We start from the raw sequence: 21,342 nt of genomic DNA on the forward strand, positions 1-21,342 counted from the left end.
TGAGCCTCTTGAGAGCGGGGACAGCAGTGTCACCAGAAAGAGACTGGGTCCAGAGAGGGACTTCCTCATGCTGGTCTGCAGTGTGTGGATTCTTGACACAACATGAGTCCAGAAAAAAGAAAGTCAACAGTTCTGGTCAAGATGGAGGCATAGGTAGACATGCTTTGCCTCCTTGCACAAGCACAAGAAGGATAACAACTAACCTCAAAACAAAACAAAACAAAACAAAACAAACATCCAGAATTGCTAAAAAATTGAACTGTATGGAAGTCTGACAATTGAGTATTTAAAGAAGCCATATTCATCCAAATGGCTAGGAAGGGCAGAGATGGGGAGCCGGGGCAGAGAGAACACTGTGTGGTGGTGACAAGGCAGCAGCGGTGAGGTGGCAGTGGTGGTGGTGGTGGCCAGTGGAACAGGCAGTCCCACATTCACATGTGGTAGGTAAAACTCGGGAAGGATATCTGGGGAACAAGCCATCCTAGCCCCAGGCCAAAATGCACAGCCCAGGGTTCTAGAGCCAGAAAAATAAAGCCTTATAACTTCTGGTTGTAAAACCAGTGGGGGTTGGAGCAGTGGAATAAAATTCCAGTCTCTCAGGAGAGTCTGTTTAAAGGGCCCTCACAGTCCTAGAACATATACAAACCCACTCACTTTGGAAACCAACACCAGGGCAACAGCTAGAAGGGTGCCAGTCACATACGGGAAGTGGGTGAAGCGACTGGAAATGGATGAGTACCAGGCAAGCCTCCAGCAACCAGGCAGTGTCTATGTGCCCTTTCTGACCCCTCCCTCCTCGCACACAGAGCCACAAAGCAGTGAAGTGGGTTGCCATGCCCTGGCAAATACCAAAGGCTCTGCCCCATACAACTTAACAGGTGCACTAAGACATGGAGTCAAAGCACCTATACCTAATACATAGAAGTAAACACAGGGAGGCTGCCAAATTAAGGAGACAATTAATGTGTCCTAAATGAAAGAACAGAACAAAACCCCAGAAAAAGAACTAAATGAAATGGAGATAGCCAACCTATCAGATGCAGAGTTCAAAACACTGGCTATCAGGATACTCAGAGAACTAAGAGTACAGCAAAAGCATAAGGGAAGAAATGAAGGCTACACTAAGTGAAATAAAGAAAAATCCACAGGGAACCAACAGTGAAGGGAAGGAAGCCAGGGTTCAAATCAATGACTTGGACTATAAGGAAGACAAACATTCAATCAGAACAGAATGAAGACACAAGAATTAAAAAAAAAATGAGGACAGTATAAGAAGACTCTGAGACGTCTCCAAAAGTGCCAACATCCAAATCATAGGGATGCCAGGAGGAGAAGAGGAAGAGCAAGAAATTGAAAACTTATTTGAAAAAATAATGAAAGACAGATTCCCTAATTTGGTGACGGAAATAGGCATGGAATTTCAGGAAGCACAGAGAATCCCAAACAAGTTGGACCGTAACAGGACCACACAAAGACACATCATAATTAAAATGCCAAAGGTTAATGATAAACAGAGAATCTTAAAAGCGGCAAGAGAAAAGCAGAGAGTTACCTACAACAGAGTTCCCATAATCAGCTGATTTCTCAAAAGAAGCTTTGCAGGCAAGCAGGGACTGGCAACAAGAATTCAAAGTGATGAAAAGCAAGGACCTACAACCTAGATTACTCTATCCAGCAAAGTTATCATTTTAAATGGAAGGACATAAAAAGTGCTTCCCAGACAAGGTAAAGCTAAAGGAGTTCTTCATCACAGAGCCATTATTACATGAAATGTTAAAGGGACTTATTGAAGAAAGAGAAAAAGATCAGAACTATGAACATTAAAATGGCAACAAACTCACAACTATCCACAACTGAATCTAAATAAAAAGTGAAGACACAAACAAACTAAGCAAACAACTAGAACGTGAACAGAATCATAGATAGGAAGATCATTTGGAGGGTTATTAGCTGGGAGGCAGAAGAGGGAGAATGGGGGAAAAGGTATAGGGATTAAGAAGCATAATTGGTAGGTACAAAATACACAGGGGGATGTTAAGAATAGTATAGGAAATGGAAAATCCAAAGAACTTATATGTATGACCCATGGACATGAACTAAGGTGTGGGGTTGCTGGTACGGGGTGGAAGGGTGCAAAGGGGGAAAAATTGGGACAACTGTAATAGCATAATCAATAAAATATACTTAAAAGAGTCAAAACAAAAATAAAAATAAATCTCTGATGTGTTACACTAAAATAAAATACTTAAAAGTTCACAGAAATAGGATTTACCAAATGTTCAAAAATAATTATGATGACTCACAATTGTGAATAAACAGTTTTCTGTCTTTATTACATAGTTATTTTTAAACTGTTTCTCCATGAATCATACAAAATAACTGATGCAACATAAATTGTCATCTTCATAACTATTTCTGAGAGAGGGAAACTCTACTTTTAAAAAAGCAACCAATCTTTTATTTTTTAATTATATTTTATTGATTATGCTATTGCAGTTGTCCTGATGTTTCCCCCTTTACCCCCTCCACCTGGCACCTCCCATTCCCTCAGGCAATCCCCGCACCATTCTTCATGTCCATGGGTCATGTGTATAACTTCTTTGCCTACTCCATTTCCTATACTGTACTGTACATCCCCATGGCTATTCTGTAACCACCTATTTGTACTTCTTAATCCCCTCACCTCTTCATTCATTCCCTCCACCCCCTCCCATCTGGCAACCATCAAAATGCTCTGCGTATCTATGATTCTGTCTCTGTTCTTCTTTGCTTAGTTTGTTTTTTCAGATTAAATCTTTCATAGATATGTACTTATTGACATTTTATTGCTCATAGTTTTGATATTCTTTTTCTTAAATAAGTCCCTTTAACATTCCATATAATAATGGTTTGGTGATGATGAACTCCATTAGTTTTTTCTTGTCTGGGAAGCTCTTTATCTGCCCTTTGATTTGAAATATCTTTACTGGGTAGAGCAATTTTGGCTGTAGGTCCCTACTTTCCATGACTTTGAATATTGCCAATCCCTTCTAGCCTGCAAAGCTTCTTCTGAGAAATCAGCTGACAGTCTTATGGGAACTCCCCTGTAGGTAACTAACTTCTTTTCTTTTGCTGCTTTTAAGATTCTCTCTTTATCTTTAACCTTTGGCATTTTAATTATGATGTGTCTTGGGTTGGGGCTCTTTGCATCCATCTTGTTTGGGACTTTCTGTGCTTCCTGGACTTGCATGTCTATTTCCTTTCTCAAATTAGGGAAGATTTCTTTCATTATTTTTTAAAGTTTTACAATTTCTTGCTCTTTCTCTTCTCCTTCTGCCACCACTATGTTGCAAATGTTGGACCTTTTGAAGTTGTCCCAGAGGATGCTTATACTGTCTTCATTTTTTTTTTTAATTCTTCTTTTCCTTGTTTTTCTGATTGGTTGTTTTTTTTGCTTCCTTGTGTTCCAAATCGTTGATTTGATTCTCGGCTTCATCCACTCTACTGATGTTTCCCTGTAAATTGTTCTTTATTTCAATTAGTGTATCCTTCATTTCTGACTAGATCTTTCTTATGCTGTTGAGGTCTTACTAATTTCCTTGAGCATTCTTATAACCAATGTTTTGAACTCTGCATCTGACAGATTGCTTACGTCCATTTCGTTTAGCTCTTTTTCTGGAGTTTTGATCTTTTCTTTCATTTGGGTCATGTTTTTTTGTCTCCTTATTGTGGCAGCCTCCCTGTGTTTGTTTCTATGTATTAGGTAGAGCTGCTTTGACTCCATGTCTTGGTAGTATGGCCTAATGTAGTAGGTGCCCTGTAGGGTCCAGTGACACAGCCTCCCCTATCACCCAAGCTGGGTACTTGAGGTGTGCCCATCATATGGGCTGAGTACACCCTCCTCTTGTAGTTGAGCCTTGGTTTCTGTTGGCAGGTCAATGGGAGGGATTTACCCAGGCCAGTCAGCTGCAAGGGTTGGCTGTGACCACTTACCATCAACCTCCACCCTCATGGAGGATCAGCTGTGCAGGGACAGGGTGGTGGTGCTCTGATGTGGTCTGTATCTGGCCCTGGGTTTTCCTGGGTGGTGCAGGTCAAGGTCAGCCCCCACCTGTGTTTTGCCTGGGGCCACCCTGCCTGAGCTATAAAGCAATTTGGGAAGGCTGCTACTTGTGCTGGGCTTGGAGATTCCCAGGCAAAGCAAAGCTGTGGATCTAGTCTGGTTGCTGCTAGTGCTGAGCTTGGGGCTCATTGAGGTCAGCTGTAGCTTGTTTGATAGGATTTAGGAAGTTGTAAAGCAGGAGCCAAGACCAGCCATTCATATGGAAAAGAAGCTTGGGTGGGCCGGTAAGTTGGGTGCTGTTGAGTCTCCAGCAGTCTCCAAGGTGGGTCAAACAATGTTAGCCAGGTTGATGAAATCTCAGATATGGCACTAGTCTGCCAGATTTGGGGTTGGGGGAGCAGAATAGGAACAATGGCCTCTGCTCTCATTGACACCAGCTATTTCAGTTCTCCTTGTATGGCACTGGTGCCTTTCAAGCTGCTACCCTGGTGCTGGAGCTCAGAGGGAGTGAGTCTGATTAGGTGAGTCTGTGTGTGGCTTCTTTAAAAGGAATTTCTTGGGGCTCCAGAACTTTTTCCACTGACTCAATCCCTGCTAGTTTTTGCAGCCAGAAGTTGTGGGGACTTATCTTCCTGGCACTGGAATCCTGGGCCGGGGGCCTGGTGTGGGTCTGGGACTCCTCGCTGCTGAGATATCCCTCCCAAATTTTTATCCACCACACATGAGTGAGGGACCAACCCGTTTTGTGCCTGCGTTCCTACTACCAGTCTGGATGGATGAGGTTTCTTTAATTCCATAGTTGTCAGATTTCCATTCAACCCGATTTCTGACAGTTCTGAGTGATGACTGTTCTACATTTTAGTTGTAATTTTGATATTTTTGTGCAAAGAGGTGACCATGTCTGCCTACACCACAATCTTGACTAGAAGTTGGCAACCAATATTTTAATTGAAAAATCTATTTTCTGTGTAGTAAAAGAAATTATACAGTAATAAAATAATATATTCCCCAAATGCAAATTACATCATTATATAATATTATTATTCTTAAATTTTGATGAAATTTTAACCCATAGTAAAGCTCTAAATTATCTTGGTAAAATGGCAAGTCCTTCTATATTATTCCATTCATTCAGGATCAGAGCAACATTATATCTTAGTTTTTGAAATTGGAACTAAATTTTTTAAAAAGAGAGACAAATTGATGATAGAATCTATGAATTTCCTATCCAGACTGGTTTCTATTCAAAGTTAAGTGAGGAACATTGAAAAGTTTCACAGACATTAACACCACATACCATTCCTTTGTTGAAAAAGGAAATATTTTAGTAAGAGTGTTATCTCTAGTCTCAGTTCCTTCTGTTCTCATCACTCCCATGAATATCAAGCATCTGGTTGTACTGACACTCATATTCTCAAGACACAATGTTCTGTCTGTATTGAGTAGAAGCCATTCAGCGCATATGGAACTGTAACAAGGATAGAACCTTTTCGTTACTCAGAAGTGAAGAAGCTAAAGACACAGTGAGGTGGAAGAGAGGTGCTCTAGATGCCCTCCAAATTCTTTGTTATGGAATGTTTTGTTCATCCTGATGCACTGAGCTTGGCTTCAAGAGTAGCTTGTAGCATGTGCCTGTGCTAGGACCTCTGTGTATGCTTTGGGACGATCCCCAGAAGCTTAGTGAATGAGACAAACATAGAGACTGGAACTGAAGCAAGCATTTTAGGAAAGAGTGGGGAGTACAAAATGATTCTTGTGTTTCAAAATGACTTAAAGATGGGAAAAGTGGAAGTGGCTGAACATGTTCTCAGGCTGCTGTTTCTGCCTACAAGCAAATACAAAGAAGAAACTCTGAATTGCTCAAACAATGGGAATACTGTGGCCCCCAAAGTGGTGGTCAAAGCCTCTGATGAAGAAATTCCGAGTGTATTATTGACCCGTGCAAAGATGCTAAGACTGACTGTTTTATTATTTTAAAGATTTTACCTGACTGGTGTAGCTCAGTGGATTGAGTGTGGGCTTGAACCAAAGGGTCACTGGTTCAATCCCCACTCAGGGCGCATGCCTGGGTTGCGGGACAGGTCCATAGTGGGGGGAGGGGCCATGTGAGAGGCAACCTCACATTTTTGTTTCTCTCCCTCTTTCTCCTTCCCTTCCCCCATCTCTAAAAATAAATAAATAAAATGTTTTTTTAAAAGAAAGATTTTGTTTATTTTCAGAGAGAGAGGAAGGGAGGGAGAAAGAGAGGGAGAGAAGCATTGATCGGTTGCCTCTTGCACACCCCGAACTGGGGACCTGGCCTGTAAAAAAGGCACGTGCCCTGACCAGAAATCATACTAGTGACCTTTTGGTTCACAGAGCAGCACTTAGCCACACCAGCCAGGGCTGACTGTAAGTTTAATCCAAGATGCTGGACATAATCAGATTGTACCAGGCTCTCAAACTGTCCTAGGAATTGGGCCAAAACCAGCAGATCTAATTGATAAAGTCACTGGTCACATAAAACTTTACTAGGTAGAATTTTGCATGATTGTCCCCACACAAGTGTTTGAAACTGTGAAATTCTAACAATAAAAGCTGAATTTCTTCCCTCCTAAAAAAAGAACTGTACTGAGATATTATTGCTACTACATCACTCCCCATATCACATGTTTCTCCCACAATGACAGTTTGCATTTCTCAGGGCACCCAACAGTTGTATTATAACACAAATTACATGTCTATGTTTCCAATTAGACTGTAAATTTCCTGAGGATAAGAACATGCCTTTTTTGTTACGTTTAGTATTATCTAACCCAGTGCCTCAAACATTGTTATGATGATAAAGGTAATCATGGTAATAAGTCTTATTTAACATGTACTAGGTACTAGGCTCTATTCTGTAAGCACTTTATGTGATTAATGCAATTAATCTTTACAGTGACCATATTTGGAAGGTACTATTCATCCCCATTTTACAAATGAGGAAACTGAGGTACCAACAGGTTGAATAACTAGTCCAAGACTATCTAGCTAAGGTAACTACTGAGCCAAGATTTGAATGCAGCAAACGAGCTCCAGCTCTCAACTCTAAAAAGTATGCTTTCCTCCTAGGGTATGTGTTCAATAATTTTCAAGACAAATATGTATTTGTTTGTTTGATTTTTCTCCAAACATGTATTGAAGCTTAAACATATAAATTAATGCAATCTTTCAAATATATTGCCCTGAGAATCTTCTATTGCTCAAAACTTTTTGTAATTCCTTCTTTGGAATTGTTTTCAGAGCCAGTTTATGAATCACAGAAGGAAAGTAGGCAATATACCTTAATAACAGCTCATTTCAAAATAAAGACAGAGTTAAGTTTGATGAATACCTTATTTTCACAACATGTTTTTGGATACCATGTGTTCTCCAAAAAATAACATTCTCCATTAAAAGAACAATGTGCTACCTTTGAAGGTGGTCCAAAAATATGATGCGGAGATATTTTTTCAATCAACTAACAAATCAACTTACTGAGTACATGATTGGCCTCAGGGATACAAAATCACATGACATCCCTTCCTTCAGGGGGCATTTAGCCAGGTGAGGGAGACAGACAATCCAGTGTGACAAGTTCATTGATATATGTAAGCCCAGGATGCCCAGGGATCCCAGAAGAGGAGCATCATACTCAAACTAAAACTAATTTTAGTTTCCCAAAATGATTACTGGCCACACCAGTGGAAAAAGGGCACAGACTCTCAACATGGCTACACTAACTGGGAGATTATGTCTGTGAATGGGTACACCCTCTCAGGTTTATTTTTAGAAGGAAATGATCATATTTTATGTTTATACATGATACGCAAGTTGTTTTTGTCTTTAAATGAAACTTGGAAATGTTTGCCCATAATAGTTTAAAATTTTAATTTTAAGTATGTTTAATTGTTGTTTGCTTTTGTTAGTGAACCCTTTACAATTCTTATGTTTCCCTGAAAATTTTTGCTGATTAAATAATTAGAAAACAAATCAATACACTAAGGAGGTCAATGTTACCAGAGTCTACTCATACATAGTGGGCACATGATGACTGATAAACAAAAGAAGAAATAAATCCTCAATACAGATTCTCTGTAAGGTAAACAACAAAATGGTTTGTTTACTTCACTTCCTGTGAGCAAACTTAGGACAGAATAACCCACACATGGAGATAAATGGCTATTCTGGCAGAGGCTTATACTTTCCTCCATGTATCAATTTGTAGGACAGTAATTTTGAACCATGAGCAGTGGGAGATATGGTGATCCAAGAAGTGGTTGCTGTGATTTTGTGGCTTACCTCCCCTTAAAAATCAAACAACCCTTGCGTCACAGCGAACTGTCCTTTGAGAGCAAAATAAATAAATAAATACTTGGGAATTGGGTAAGTATTGTCCAACCTGGGTGGGCTCAGTGCTAGACATGAAAAGAAATGGTGGAAAATGTTTATACCTTAGCTGTATGCTCAGGCAAGAGCTTGAAGTCTCTCTTCTCTATAACCCTCATTCCTAGGTGGCCTGACCCTAACCCTGTAAAATTGTTATAGAGATTAATAAATAGGGCATATGGGGCTTTGGAGAGATCTCCAGCATGAGATGTTACCTAGGAAGAACAGGACTTTTTAGAACTTAAGAGTAAAATGATCTTGGTAACAGGAAACACTGGGCACTTCATTGAAAGGAACACCTGGTGGGAAAAGGGCATCAAAGACAAACAGGATCTGCTTCACGACTCTGTCTAGAGCTGGGCTCAGTGAGTTTACAGACTAAGGAGCAAGAGACAGTAGGAAAGAAAAGATACCTGCCTGCCTATTTATATTTACTCATTTAACATATGAAGTGTTTAAAGAACTGTGCTAGGGACTTCCAGCCACGATAAAGGCATAGGTAGACACACTGTGCCTCCTTGCACAACCAAAAGAAGGACAACAACAATTTAAAAACAAAAAACCACCAGAACTGACATAAAATCAGACGGTATGGAAGTCCGACAACCAAGGAGGTAAAGAAGAAACATTCATGCAGACCGGTAGGAGGGGTGGACATGGGCAGCTGGGTGGAGAGGACTCGCAGCAAGGCTGTGGCTGGTGGACCCAGTGAGGTGGCAGATTGTGGATCAGGGTGGGCAAAGCTGCAGCTGGCCAACGAGGCAGCAGCTGGTGGACCGGATGACAGACGGAGCAATCCAGAGTTCCAGTGTGGGGAAATAAAGCCTCAAACCACCACTGATTGAAAACACCTGTGGGGGTTGAGGTGGCAGGAGAAACTCCCAGTCTCACAGGAGAGTTCGTTGGAGAGACCCACAGGGTCCCAGAATGTACTCAGGCTCACCCACTTGGGAAGCAGCACCAGAAGGGCCCAATTTGATTGTGGGTAGTGGAGGGAGTGACTGAAAACCGGCAGAGACTGGAGCAAACACCATTGCTCCCTATTGGACCCCTCCCCCACATACAGAGTCACAGCCCAGTGACGAGCATTACCCCACTTTGGTGAATACCTAAGGCTCCGCTGCTTTACGTAACAGGTGCACCAAGACCAAAAAAAAAAAAAAAAAAAAAAGGTCCAAATGAAAGAACAGATCAAAATGCCAGAAAAAATACAACAACTAAGTGATGAAGAGATAGCCAACGTATCAGATGAACAGTTCAAAACACTGGTAATCAGGAAGCTCACAGAAATGGTTGAATTTGTTCAAAAACCAGATGAAAAAATGAAGCCTATGCTAAGAGAAACAAAGAAAAATGTACAGGGAACCAATAGTGATGGGAAGGAAACTGGAACTCAAATCAATGGTGTGGACCAGAAGGAAGGAAGAAAGAAACATCCAACCAGAAAAGAATGAAGAAACAAGAATTCAAAAAAATGACTAAAGGCTTGGGAATCTCCAGGACATCTTGAAACATTCCAACATCTGAATTATAGGGGTGCCAGAAGGAGAAGAGGAAGAGCAAACAATTGAAAACTTATTTGAACAAATAATGAAGGAGAACCTCCCTCATCTGGCAAAGGAAATAGACTTCCAGGAAGTCCAGGAAGCTCAGGGAGTCCCAAAGAAGCTGGACCCAAGGAGGAATATACCAAGGCACATCATAATTACATTAGCCAAGATTACACAGAAGGAGAGAATCTTAGAAGCAGCAAGAGAAAAGGAGACAGTTACCTACAAAGGAGTTCCCATAAGACTGTCAGCTGATTTCTCCAAAGAGATCTTACAGGCAAGAAGGGGCTGGAAAGAAGTATTCCAAGTCATGAAAGGCAAGGGCCTACGTCCAAGATGACTCTATCCAGCAAAGCTTTCATTTAGAATGGAAGGGCAGATAAAGTGCTTCTCAGATAAGGTCAAGTTAAAGGAGTTCATCATCACCAAGCCCTTATTATATGAAGTGTTAAAGGGACTTATCTAAGAAAAAGAAGATCAAAAATATGAACAGTAACATGACAGCAAACTTACAGTTATTAACAACCACACCTAAAACAAAAAAAGCAAACTAAGCAAACAACTAGAACAGGAGCAGAACCACAGAAATGGAGATCACATGGAGGGTTATCAACAGGGGAGTGTGAGGGGGAGAGAGGGAGGGAAAGGTACCGAGAATAAATAGCATAAATTGTAGGTACAAAATAGACAGGGGGAGGATAAGAATAGTGTAGGAAATGTGGAAGCCAAAGAACTTATATGTATGACATATGGACATGAACTATAGGAGGGAATGTGGGAGGGAGGGGTGTGCAGGATGTAGTGGAGTGAAGGGGGGGAAATGGGACAACTGTAATAGCATAATCAATAAAATATATTTTTTTTAAAAAAGAACTGTGCTAAGGAGCTAAAAGGGCTATAAAAAGAAAGTAATATAGTTTCTGCCCTCAAGAAGTTTATATTCCCAATGGATTCTGAGGCTGTGCAAAAATTATTTGTCATTTCTAAGACATAGAACAGTTAGAGAAATAGGAAAATATCCTTCTACAGACCTACCACACATCTTCTCCAGCACTACCATCTCTAAGGGCAGAAGGTGAGATTACTCTTCTCTGCAAAGTTCCACTCCAGCCTTTCAACTCTACTTCTTTTGAGAGGATGCAGAATTATCATTTGCAAGCACTAGTCTGGGAATCCTTTCATTCTAGAGTCAGCTCCAAGGACTGGGGGACATGTGATAAACACTTTCCCAAATTCTGATATGAATAGAACCTAAAAGGCTATTAATTCCATCTACCCTTAATTATATCAGACTTATGAGAATCTCCAGGTGTGGATTTCATAAAGATGAAGGAATATTCTTTCAAAAGATTTCCCTATGTGTGAGTAGCATATAAAAATAAATTTATGGGGAGAACCAAGATGGCAGCGTAGGTAGACACACTGTGCCTCCTCGCACAACCAGAACTGACAGAAAATCAAACGGCAAGGAAGTCCGACACCAAGGAAATAAAAAATAAACATCCAGACCAGTAGGAGGGGTGGAGATGGGCAGCCAGGGCGGAGAGGACTTGCGTTGCTGTGGTGGGACTGAGACTGGCGGAGTGAGGGACCAACAGGGAAGGCAGTTTGACCACTGGCAGACCCTGCGGCCCCATAATTGTGCAGATAAACCAAGAGGGCCGGACTCAGAGTGGTGGAGAACGGGGCAGGCAGAGTGGCAGGTAGCACCCCACAGCCCCACATTCGTGCACAGATAAGCCAGACAAATGGCGGGGAGCAAAGCAGACCGCGCAACCCAGGGCTCCAGTGCGGGGAAATAAACCCTCAAACCTCTGATTGAAAACGCCCATGGGGGTTGGGGTGGCAGCAGGAGAAACTCCCAGCCTCACAGGAGAGGTCGTTGGAGAGACCCACAGGGGCCTAGGGCGTGCACAAGCCCACCCACTCAGGAACCAGTACCAGAGGGGCCCAGTTTGATTGTGAGCAGCTGAGTGAAAGATTGGAGTCCGGTGGAGAGGGGAGTGCCATTGCTCCCTCTCGTCCCCTCCCCCACGTACAGCATCACAGCACAGCGACCAGCGTTACCCCACCCTGGGGAACACCTAAGGCTCTGCCCCTTTAAGTAACAGATGTGCCAAGACAAAAAAAAAAAAAAAAAGGCCCAAATGACAGAACACTTCAAAGCTCCAGAAAAAATACAACTAAGCGAGGAAGAGATAACCAACCTATTGGATGCACAGTTCAAAACACTGGTTATCGAGACGCTCACAGAATTGGCTGAATTTGTTTGAAAAGTAGATGAAAATAATCAATAAATATATTTTAAAAAATAAAAAAACAAAAAAAGAAATTTATATTCACATTTTCAATAACTTACTGTGATAGTTAATTTCATGTGCTAACTTGACTGGGTCAATGGGTACTCAAATTAAATGTTATCTGAGTGTGTCTGTGAAGGTGCTTCAAGATGAAATTAGCATTTAAATCAGTGGACTCAGTAAAGTAGATAGCCGCCCACTGCCAACATGAGTGGGCAGCATCCAATCCATTGAATGCCTGAATAGAACACAAAGGCAGAGGAAGGAGAAATTTTCCCCTTTTGCTTCCTTTCTGCCTGCCTGAGCTGGGACATTGATCTTTTTCTGCCCTTGGACTGGAATTACACCACTGGCTCTCCTGAATCTCTAGTTTGCTAACTGCAGATCTTGGGACTTCTCAGCCTCCATAAACATGTGAATCAATTCCTCATAAGAAACCAGTCTCTCTCTCTCTCTCTCTCTCTCTCTGTCTTTCTCTCTCTCTCTGTCTCTCTCTGTCTCTCTGTCTCTCTCTGTCTCTCTCTATATATATACACACACATATATATATATATATACATAGAGAGAGAAAGAGAGAGGTATACAGATATGTAGGTATAGATAAATATAGATGCATATATATTTATATCTACATATATAATGAAACCTTGAACTTAATTCATTCTGGAAAACTGTTTGAGAAATGATTTGTTTGAAAATTGAATCTCCTTTGTTGCCTGAGAGACACCTGACTGATCATACAGGTGTCAGCATGAAAGGGATGTCGGGTCAAGAATCATGACCTGAAGTTTTGTTAGACAACCAAGATATCTTTTGCCATGAACAACCAAAGAGCCAAATTGTGAACCAAGACATATACAGGGTCTGGCAGAAGTAACACCTGCTTGAGTGTGGTTGGTAGGGTAATAATATAGGTGTAATAATTTATAGTTTTACTTTGAACATTTCACCTAAAATGGCATATGGTATGCTTGAGTGTGATGTTGTTATGTTACAGAATTACATGCTTATGATTTTGTAATAAAAGATTTTATAATAAAAGGGAGGTGTTATTTGTGTAAGACCCTGTATATATGAGTATACACACACACACACATGTTTCTCTGGGGAACACTGACTAATACACTTACATATTATATACAGTGTTATTCAAACTGTTTTTAGTAGTTGAATTCTTTTTTTCAAACAAATTTCAGAGATTACTTACACACATTATAAAACAGAGCAACTCTGATTGAGGTAGGGTGACAGCCAAAGCTTTGACTTCTCAGCTCTCTTTCATGCATTCTCTTAGGAGACCCATGAAACACCTCATTCTGCAAACCACAATTTAACAACCACCAATGTAAAATTTTTGGTATAAAATAATTGATTTATCAGATTAGCAGAAAACAAAGTAAGAACCTAAAAACATTCTGCTTCTCTGAGTAACATTTGAGAGTATTTATGTGACATAGTCAATCCTTAATTTTCCACCCAAAAATGAAAATAAACACATGAAATCCAAAAATAAATAGTACCGAGTTCAGGAGAAGCACAATAGATTTACATTTATCTTTAAATTCAGATTAGGCCAGGGATTCTTAATCTCAGCACTGACAGTTTATGACAGATAATTCCTTGTTGTGGGGGGTTGTCCTGTGCATTGTAGCATGTTTAGTAACATCCCTGGCTGCTACCCACGAGATGCCAATAGCACTCTCTCTCCTGAATTGAGACAACCAAAAATATATCCAGATATGACCAAATGTCCTCTGGCAGGTAAAACTGCCCCTAGTTGAGAACAACTGATAAAAACTAATAAAAGTTTCTAGTATTATAAGTGATATAAGTAATACAGGTGATATTTAAGTGGTTATAAGGATAATTTATACCCAAATAACTAAAAAAGTTTACCATATTAAGTATTAGATCTGATAAGGGTTTCCTGAAACCAGAAGAGTCAATTTAGAATCCTTCAACTTGGGTGCCATGTAAAGATTGCTCTGTGGGCTAGGTTGAGGCAAACAAAAGTTGTCCTCCCTCACTAGTATCTCCTTTATTGACCGTACCATGGAACCTAAAGTATATCAATTACTTTTTCTCTTTGGGTTAGGGTAAGCTACCATAATTCATTAACACTAAGCTTTGATTACTTTTTAAGGTAAGAATTGCTGAAAAAGAATCCCAATAAAAAGTGCTACAGCACAGTGTGGTATTGACAGAAAGACAGAGGAAGAACTACTGTGGGAGGCTATTGCTGACATAGATAGTTCTACGTGCTTAGAGGATGATCATAAAGAAGTAAATAAAAGGAAATAACAGCTTTTGAACACCTATTATGAGTCAGGTGTTCTCATATGTCCTCACATAGAACTAAGGGAAGTAAGTATTACTCTCTCCACTTTTATCTGGTAATATTGTGAGGATTAGAGTGATTAAGTAATTTGCTTGTCAGCTAGTAAAAGACAGCAGAATCCATGCCATTAGGATTCAAGTACTATCAGCATTCTGCCTTGACAATGAAACTGTCTGAATAAATGCATCACCAGGGTCGAATCAGGAGAAAAAAACTGTATGAGCTATTTGATCAGAGAAAATTTATATAAATACAAATACTGTATGATTCTACTTATGTGAGGTACTAGAATAGTCCAATTTAAAGTGATAGAAATTGCCAGAGGATGGAGAGAGGAAAGAATGGGGAGTTACTTAATGGGTATAGAGTTTCAATTTTGCGAGATGAAAAATGCTCTGGAGATGGACGGTGGTGATGGTTGCACAACAGTGAGAATGTACTTAACGCCACTGAACTGTACACTTAAATAATTTAGAAGGCAAATTTTGTTATGTGTATTTTATCATAACTTTTAAAAATTAAAAAACAAAGATAAAATAAATACATTTTAAACATATAATTTTTTTAAACTATCACCAGAAGACCTAATTATACCATATGTTGGAAAATATCCTTTAAGCAGATGAAAAATGACACCAGATGGAAATATGCATCTACACAAATAAAGGATATTAAAAACAGAAACTTCATGAGTAAATATACTTTTCTTATTTCTTAAATTTCTTTAAAAGATAATTGACTATTTAATAAAAAATAATAAAACTGTATTGTGGGCTTCATAACTTACGTTTAAGTAAAATACTTGAAAATCATAGTATAAATGCCAAGAAAGGGGAAATAGAGGTGCACTATTATAGGTTTTTGTATTATTTGTTAAGAATAGAATATCACTTAAACTGTGATAAGTTAAAGATCTAGACTATAAATCCTAAAGCAACTACTAAAATAACAAAACAAAGAATTATAGTTCAAAAGGCAATAAAAGAGGTAAAGTAAAAACTAACACATATTCAATTAATCCAACAGAAGGCAGAAAAGAAAAAAGGGACGAACTACAGATGGTACAGAGAGAAAACAAATTGCAAGATAAAAGATTTAAACATAATTAAATCAATGATCACATTAAATATAAATGATATAAACACTTTGTATTAATTTATTATGGCTGGTATAACAAATTACCATAAAATTAGTGGCTTAAAACAACACAAATTTATTACTTTACAGTCTGTAGGTCAGAAATCTGACATGGGTCTCTTGAGCTAAAATCAAGGTGTCAGCAGGGCTCCGTTCTTTCTGCAGGTTCTAGGGGAAAATATGCTTTCTTACTTTTCCAGCTTTTAGAGGATGCCTGTATTCCTTAGTTCATGGCCCCTTCCTCAATATCCAAAGCATTATCACTCAAACCTCTGTTCTGTCATTACATTTTCTTCTCATTCAGAATCTTGCCTTCCTATTTGTGGACTTTTGTGATTACATTGAACCTACCCTGATAATCCAGGATAATTTTCCCATATCAAAATTTTTAATTTATTACCTCTACAATGTCCCTTTTGCTATGTAAGGTAACATTTGTATAAATTCACAGGATTAGAATGTGGACTCTTTGGAGGTCCATTATTATCTACTATGTACTTCAACTAAAAGGGAAATGCTGTCAGCTAAGTACATGTTGTTTACAATACAATAAACATTCTTTATATATAAATGCACAAATAAGTTAAAATTAAAGGATAGGAAAAGATATACCATGTATAGTAGGCTGAATGGTGGCCCCAAAGATATGTCCATGTTTTAATCCCCAGAACCTGTGAATATTACCTTATACGGCAAAAGATGTACTTAAGGATTTTGAGAGGAGGAGCATATCTAGGAGGATCCTAAATGCAATCAAATGTATTCTTATAAGAGAGACACAGAGACAGACTGGACAAAGACACATAGAGAAGGCGATATGAATACAGAGTAGAAAAAAAGAGATACAGACACAATCTAAAGAATGCTAACAGACACCAGAAGCTTAAGAGTCAAAGAATGGAGTTTCCCCTAGAGCCTCTGGAAGAAATATGGTCCTGAGTACACCTCGATTCTGGACTTCTCACCTCCAGAACTGTGGGACAATAAATATCTGTTGTTTATAGGCACCAAGAATTTGGTAATTTTTTTATGGCAGCCACAGGAAACTAATAAACTTAGTTAACTAATGCTAACACCAGATACAGGAAACATGAATGGCTATGTTAAAAACAGCCAAGTAGCTTTCAGAGCAAAGAATATTACCTGGGATGATAACAATAAAGGGATCAAAATAAGAATAAAATAGATAAGAGAAGATGGCGGCAACATAGGTGGGAGCGGAATCTACTTCCCCTCAACGCCAGGGAAATACCTAGCTGATCTGAGGAGCAGAGCGAACAGCCAACAGTATTCCAGCATATACAAAGATCAGAGACCAAAGATAGAGGACATTGAAAGATCTGACGGTGAGACAACAAAACCTGGAGTGCTGAAAAGACTAGAGTTAGACCGTGTTAAACACATAAACGTCAGCTCAAGACCAGTGAGCACAGGAGAGTAAGGAGACAGCACCACCAAATCCCACTGGCATTCTACCATAGAAGTTCATATCATAAACCCAGGGAGTCAGAACAAAGCAATTTAAGAAGCAGAGGCCAACAAGAAGAGCCTCACAAACAATGGGAAGACAAAGAAACAATTCCCAAATGAAAGGAAAGGAGGAAGTCTCAGAAAGAATACTAACCGAAAAAGAGGCAAGTCAACTATCAGATACTGAGTTCAAAGCAATGGTCATCAGGAAGCTCACTGAGCTCTCTGAGCTCAAAGAGAACTACCAGAAACTACAAGGAAACTACAATGAACTCACTGCAAACTATATCAACATGAAAAAGGAAATAGAAAATATCAACAAGAGCCAAGAGGAAATGAAGAATACAATTTCTGAATTGAAGAACACAGTAGAAGGAATTAAAAGCAGACTGGATGAAGCAGAGGATCGGATCAGCGAGCTGGAGGATAAAGTAGAAAAAAACACCCAGAAGGAGCAAGAAAAGGAAAAGAGGCTCAGAAAGAATTAAGAGGGATTAAGGGAAATGCAGGACAACATGAAACGTAACAATATCCGTATAATAGGAATACCAGAAGGAGAAGAAGAAGAGCAAGGGATAGAAAACCTGTTTGAAAAAGTAATGATGGAAAATTTCCCTAATCTGAGGAGAGAAAAAGTCACCCAAATCCAGGAATCACAGAGAGTCCCAAGCAAGAGGAACCCAAAGAGACCCACTACAAGACACATCATAATTAAAATGGCAAATTTCCAAGACAAAGAGAGGATCTTCAAGGCAGCAAGGGAGAAAAAGGAAGTAACATACAAGGGAGCCCCAATAAGGTTAGCAACTGACTTCTCAATGGAAACGCTCCAAGCCAGAAGAGAATGGCAAAAAATATTCCAAGTAATGAGAACCAGAGGCCTGCAACCAAGACTACTTTACCCAGCAAGGTTCTCAATCAAGATAGAAGACCAAATAAAGAGTTTCCCAGACAAAAGAAGTCTAAAAGAATATAGCTCCACCAAACCAGCTCTGCAAGAGATGCTAAAGGGACTGCTTTAAGGAAAGGAAGGAAAAGAGAAAGACAGAGGAACACAGGTAGGAAATAATGGCAATGAATAACTACCTATCAATAATAACCTTAAACGTAAATGGATTAAATGCTCCAATCAAAAGACATAGAACAGCTGAATGGATAAGAAAACATGACCCACACATATGCTGCCTACAAGAAACCCATCTCAGGACAAAAGACTTACACAGACTGAAAGTGAAGGGCTGGAAACAAATTTTCCAAGCAAATGGACAGGAAAAAAAAGCAGGGGTAGCAATACTCATATCAGACAAAATAGACTTCCAAAGAAGGGCCATAAAGAGAGACCCAGAAGGTCACTTCATAATACTCAAAGGAAGAATCCACCAAGAAGACATAAACATTGTAAATATATATGCACCCAACATAGGAGCACCAAAATACATAAAGAAAATCTTGGAGGATTTCAAGAAAGATATTGACAGCAACACAATTATAGTAGGGGATTTTAACACCCCACTATCAAAAATGGACAGGTCTTCCAAACAAAAGATCAACAAGGATATTGTGTCACTTAACAATACCCTAGAGGAAATGGACTTAACTGATATATACAGAGCTTTTCATCCCAAAGAAGCAAAATACACATTCTTTTCAAGTGTCCATGGAACTTTTTCAAAGATAGACCACATGATAGGACACAAAGCAACCCTCAACAAATTCAAGAAAATTGAAATCATATCAAGCATCTTCTCTGACCACAAGGGTCTGAAACTAGAAACCAACCCCAAGGGTAAAAACCCAAAACACTCAAAATCATGGAGACTGAATAGCATGCTATTAAACAATGAATGGGTCAAGAACGAGATTAGGGAAGAAATCAAAAACTTCCTGGAAACAAATGAAAACGAACTCACAACAACCCAAAACCTATGGGACACAGCAAAGGCAGTCCTGAGAGGGAAGTTCATAGCAATACAGGCCTACCTTAAGAAGTTAGAAACATTTCAAACAAACAACCTAACCCTATGCCTACAAGAACTGGAGGAACAACAACAAAGACAGCCCAGAGCAAGCAGAAGGAAGGAAATAACCAAGATCATAGCAGAACTAAATGACATAGAGACTAAAAGCACAATTGTAAGGATCAATGAATCCAGAAGCTGGTTCTTTGAAAAGATCAACAAAATTGACAAGCCTTTAAGTAGGCTCATCAAGAAGAAAAGAGAGAGGATCCAAATAAACAGAATTAGAAATGAAAGTGGAGAGATTACAACTGATACCACAGAAATACAAAGGATCGTAAGAAATTACTATGAAGACCTATATGCTAAGAAATTTGAAAACCTAGATGAAATGGACACATTACTAGAAAAATATAATCTTCCAAAACTGACTGAAGAAGAAGCAGAAAACCTGAACAGACCAATATCAGCAAAGGAAATTGAAGCAGTCATCAAGAAACTCCCATCACACAAAAGCCCTGGGCCAGATGGTTTCACAGGAGATTTCTACAAAGCATTTAAGGAAGAACTAACCCCTATCCTTCACAGACTATTCGAAAAAATCCAAACTGATGGAAGACTCCCAAACTCTTTTTATGAAGCGAACATCATCCTAATCCCAAAACCAGATAAAGACACAACGAAGAAAGAAAACTTCAGGCCAATATCGCTGATGAACATAGACGCTAAAATTCTCAACAAAATATTAGCAAACCGCATCCAGCAATATATTAAAAAGATCATCCACCATGACCAAGTGGGATTCATCCCAGGGATGCAAGGATGGTACAATATTCGCAAATCAAAAAACATAATACATCACATCAACAACATCAAAGACAAAAATCACATGATCATATCAATAGATGCGGAAAAAGCGTTCGATAAGATACAGCACCCATTTCTGATAAAAACACTCAGCAAAGTGGGAATAAAGGGAGCAGTCCTCAACATAATTAAGGCCATATATGAGAGACCTACAGCCAACATCACACTCAATGGACAAAAACTTAGAGTTTTCCCACTAAGATCAGGAACAAGACAAGGATGCCCTCTTTCACCACTCCTATTCAACATAGTATTGGAAGTCCTAGCCACAGCAATGAGACAAGAAAAAGCAATAAAAGGCATCCAAATTGGAAAGGAGGAAATGAAACTGTCACTGTTTGCAGACGACATGATAGTGTACATGGAAAACCCTATAGACTCCACTCAAAAACTACTCGACCTAATAAATGAATTTGGCAAAATAGCTGGATACAGAGTCAATACCCAGAAATCAAAGGCATTCCTGTACACCAACAAAGAAACTGCAGAAACAGAAATCAGGAAAAATATCCCATTCGATATAGCAACAAGAAAAATAAAGTACCTAGGAATAAACCTAACCAAGGAGGTAAAAGACCTGTACTCAGAAAACTACACAACACTGAAGAAAGAAATTAAGGAAGATACAAACAAATGGAAGCATGTACCATGTTCATGGATTGGAAGAATTAACATCATCAAAATGGCCATACTACCCAAAGCAATTTATAGATTCAATGCAATCCCTATTAGAGTACCCATGACATATTTCACAGATGTAGAACAAACATTGCAGAAATTCATATGGAAGCATAAACGACCCCGAATAGCAGCAGCAATTTTGAGAAAGAAGAACAAAGCAGGAGGGATCACAATACCTGATATCAAACTGTATTACAAGGCCACTGTAATCAAAACAGCCTGGTACTGGCATAAAAACAGGAACATAGACCAATGGAACAGAATAGAGAGCCCAGAAATAAACTCAAATCTATACGATCAATTAATATTTGATAAAGGAGGCAGGAGCATAAAATGGAGCAAAAACAGTCTCTTCAACAGATGGTGTTGGGAGATCTGGACAGCTACGTGCAAAAAAATGAAACTCGATCACCAACTTACGCCATACACGAAAATAAACTCAAGATGGATAAAAGACTTAAATATAAGCCGTAACACCATAAAAGTCCTTGAGGAAAACATTGGCAGGAAAATCTCAGACATTCCACGCAGCAACATCCTCACAGACACATTCCCTAAAGCAAGGGACATAAAGGAAAGAATAAACAAATGGGACCTCATCAAAATAAAA

General features: G+C 39.3%; 1 pseudogene; it reads left to right on the forward strand.

Moving 5' to 3' along the window:
* Positions 1-5,590: 5,590 nt before the first annotated feature.
* Positions 5,591-6,556, forward strand: LOC112310337 (peptidyl-tRNA hydrolase 2, mitochondrial-like; annotated as a pseudogene).
* Positions 6,557-21,342: the final 14,786 nt, after the last annotated feature.

The sequence above is a fragment of the Desmodus rotundus genome, chromosome X (genome assembly GCF_022682495.2).
Source record: "Desmodus rotundus isolate HL8 chromosome X, HLdesRot8A.1, whole genome shotgun sequence".
Classification (NCBI taxonomy): domain Eukaryota; kingdom Metazoa; phylum Chordata; class Mammalia; order Chiroptera; family Phyllostomidae; genus Desmodus; species Desmodus rotundus.